This window comes from Pteropus vampyrus, unplaced genomic scaffold, assembly GCF_000151845.1.
Source record: "Pteropus vampyrus isolate Shadow unplaced genomic scaffold, Pvam_2.0 Scaffold1934, whole genome shotgun sequence".
In the NCBI taxonomy this organism is placed as follows: Eukaryota; Metazoa; Chordata; class Mammalia; order Chiroptera; family Pteropodidae; genus Pteropus; species Pteropus vampyrus.
The window spans coordinates 4,527-7,611 of NW_011890715.1; the positions used below are offsets into that span (position 1 = coordinate 4,527).

General features: G+C 56.2%; 1 long non-coding RNA gene across 1 annotated transcript; it reads left to right on the forward strand.

Moving 5' to 3' along the window:
• Positions 1 to 3,038, forward strand: LOC105310298. Its single transcript, XR_897481.2, has 3 exons — positions 1 to 65; positions 2,151 to 2,311; positions 2,960 to 3,038. It is a non-coding gene; the product is annotated as an uncharacterized LOC105310298 (long non-coding RNA).
• The last annotated feature ends 47 nt before the right edge of the window (positions 3,039 to 3,085 follow it).

A 3,085-nucleotide genomic window follows, 5' to 3' on the forward strand; every position in this document is an offset into this window, starting at 1 on the left:
TCTTCTCGTCCTATCCCGGCACCATCTTCTCCTGTGACGACTTCTACGTCCTGGGCACTGGGCTGGTGAGTCCCCCTCCGTGTCACCTTTCTTTCTCCCGGGGCTGCTTCTCCCCGGGTGGGCAGTTGGGCACGGCTCCCATCGCCATCCCAAGGACAAGGCCCATTCTCCCGTGCTGGGTGCTTGGACGCCGGTGGGGTTTGTGTGTGTGTGTGGGGGGGGGTGTAAAATGCAGACTCCCGGGCCTCCAAAACCTGCAGCCAGCCTGGGGCTCTGCACTGCGACGCAGCTCCTCAGAAATCCCTGGTCTCGGGGCCCTTATGTAATATCCTTGACCTCAATGGCCTCCTTCTGTTCTTACGTATTTAGGATAAACTGTCCCTCTCCCGCACGACCTTGCTCTAAAATACTGCCCTCTCTCTTGCTTTCCACAAAACCCCTCTAATCTAGCCAGGTCTTCTGAATAAATGTTGTTTATGATGTTTTTATCGGTTTTCCTGGCCGGGGTCCAAACTCGTTTAGAAGTCTGTCCCTGGCACCCGTCGTGGAGCCAGTGAGCCCTGTGATCGCCAGGGCAACGCTGCAAAGAAGGAAAAACATGGCTTTAAAAAAGATACTTGGGCAGAAACCGCGAATTCCCTGGGGAGAGGGGGAGGGGAGTGGGGAAGGGGAGTGGGGAAGGGCTCTTTTCTATTAGTTTTTAGAGGGGAGTGTGGGGTTTGGTCCCCTTAAGTTGAAAGAGGCATGAGAAGACCAGGCAGCGGCCAAGGGGACCCCCGTGCTGCACTCTGGGGTGGGGACAGCGGAATGAAGCCATGGAGAGGACAGCGAAATTTACAGGTGGACAGTTTACCTTCCATCCGGGTCCTGAACTGGTTTTGTTTCCCAGACCCCCGTGGCCATCTGGGGAGCTGTGAGCCTCCTCCCAGAATGCTTTTAAGTGCGTAAAGCAAAATATGTGGGATTAGAAAGGAAACCAATTATACCGAAATGTGTTTATCAAAATTCTGCACAAGTCGACTTGAAATACATGTGCTGCTTTATTAGCACATTACATTACAAGCTCTGGTGGCAGGTGTGCCACCTCCCATCATTTAGAAGTAACGAGGAACAAACGATGCTTTGCGATATATGCAACCCTGTCGTCTGTTGGGAAAACATCTGTGATTTCTGTCAGCGGCGGTCTCAGGTACCGCCAGTGCCTCTGTGGCATGTCACCTGCGTTAACAGCGGAAGGAGAGGCTGGACTTCAGTTGGATGTCAGTGGAACTAAAGATAGAATGTTTTCCCCATCCAAGCCCGCGCGGACTCCCTGAGTTAAAAACTCCCCTGCCGTAGAGAGAGGAAGCTGCTCCCGGGGGCTTTGGAGGCCGGGCTAGTCTGACTCCTGGCCACGGTTTCGGATGCTAAGAGCAGCCGGTCGAGTGACAAGGAAAGGACAGCGGGAGGGAGTGGAAGGAGCTGTTCCTGCCTGGGCTTGGCCTCTCGGAGGCTCGCTTGATAGATTCCTCTTGGGAACATCACGTTTGTGGCTAGCGCTGTCTTTTAGCTGTTTTCCAGCGTTGTATGAGAAAGGGAGAAGCATGCTAATATCCTGCTATAGGAGAACGAGCACTGATTTAAGAGCTGGAAGTTTGGGGATCGAATCTTGGCCCATCCACTTACTGGCCATGACCTTTGGAAAGTCTCTTAGCTTCTTCGGGCCTCAGTTTACCACTCAGTATGAAGGGGCATTAATAGTCATGCTATGTTTTTCCCGGGAGGACCACGAGTTTATTGAGATTATAATAGTCTGCCAGGCTAACAGCCTCAAGCCACCCAGTTTCCCCTGCGAAACCACGAGGAAGGGGTAGAAACGGGCTGCCGCCTCTGGGGAGAGTTGACCGACCTGGTGGGAGGCGTGGGTCCCTAGGAGCAGCGCCCTGGGCTCTTCAGTGGCTCTTCCCCCCTGGCAAAGCTGGACGCATGATCATGAATCCCCCTCGATGCTCATGCAAGAGACCGGCGAGGACCAGGCACTTGAACCAGAATGTGAAGTTTCAAAACTTAAATAGTCACTGTATGAACCGCGACTAGAGCAGCACTCTGCCAGTGGTGGCAGCAGGCCCGGCCGTACGTCAGGTGGCCCTTCAACGCAGCGCCCCCCGCAGGTGACACTGGAGACCACCATAGGCAACAGGAACCGGGACCTGTGGAAGTACGTGAAGCCCGAGGGCTGTGTGATGGAGTGGCTGCGCAACCCCCTGGCCAACCGCCTGGCCGTGGACGGGGCCACCTGGGCGGATGTCTTCAAGACGTTCAACAGTGGCACGTGAGTGGGCTCCTGGCACTGTGGCCTCCCCACCCAAGAAATGGACCAACCTCCCCCTCATCCTCAGACCCAAGGAGACCTAATGTGGCACCAGGGCCACACACCCCACACCCTCGGCAGAGCCCTTTCACAGATTTTCAGTAGAGTCGGAAGGAGTCCTAGAGTCCCCTCTCTTGTTTTATACATGGGGAAACTGAGGCTCAGGGAGGGAAAGCATTTGCCCCTCCCTTACCTGCTCCTCCACCCAGGGAAAGGTCCCCAGAGGAAGGACAGAAAGAGAATTTGGAACTTGAGCTCTGGGGACAGTGAGGAGGTTCCATCCGAGGAGGTGGACATGGGCGGATGAGGACCCTGTGAATCAGAGACACCAGACCTGGATAGTACAGGGTCTTCGACTGCCAGGCAGAGGTGACCTTTGTCCCAGTAAGCAGCAGGGAGCCAGAGTCCTCTGGAGCACGCCAACCACATGATGGGAGAAGAGCCTGAGGACAGCTGGTCCAGCTGCAGTACCAGAGTGACAGTCAGATGGCCAGACAGCCCCAGGCCACCGTGCCCCGTGATTCCTGGCTGTGTGGAGCGCTGGGGGCAGGGGGCTGCTGGGGCTGTGGCCCCGGGGTCTGTTCAGTCCTCCCTCCCCGGGCTCGGCAGGTATAACAACCAGTGGATGATTGTGGACTATAAGGCGTTCGTCCCCGGCGGGCCCAGCCCTGGGAGCGGGGTGCTCACCATCCTGGAGCAGATCCCGTGAGTACCCTGGAAGGTGGGGCAGGGCGC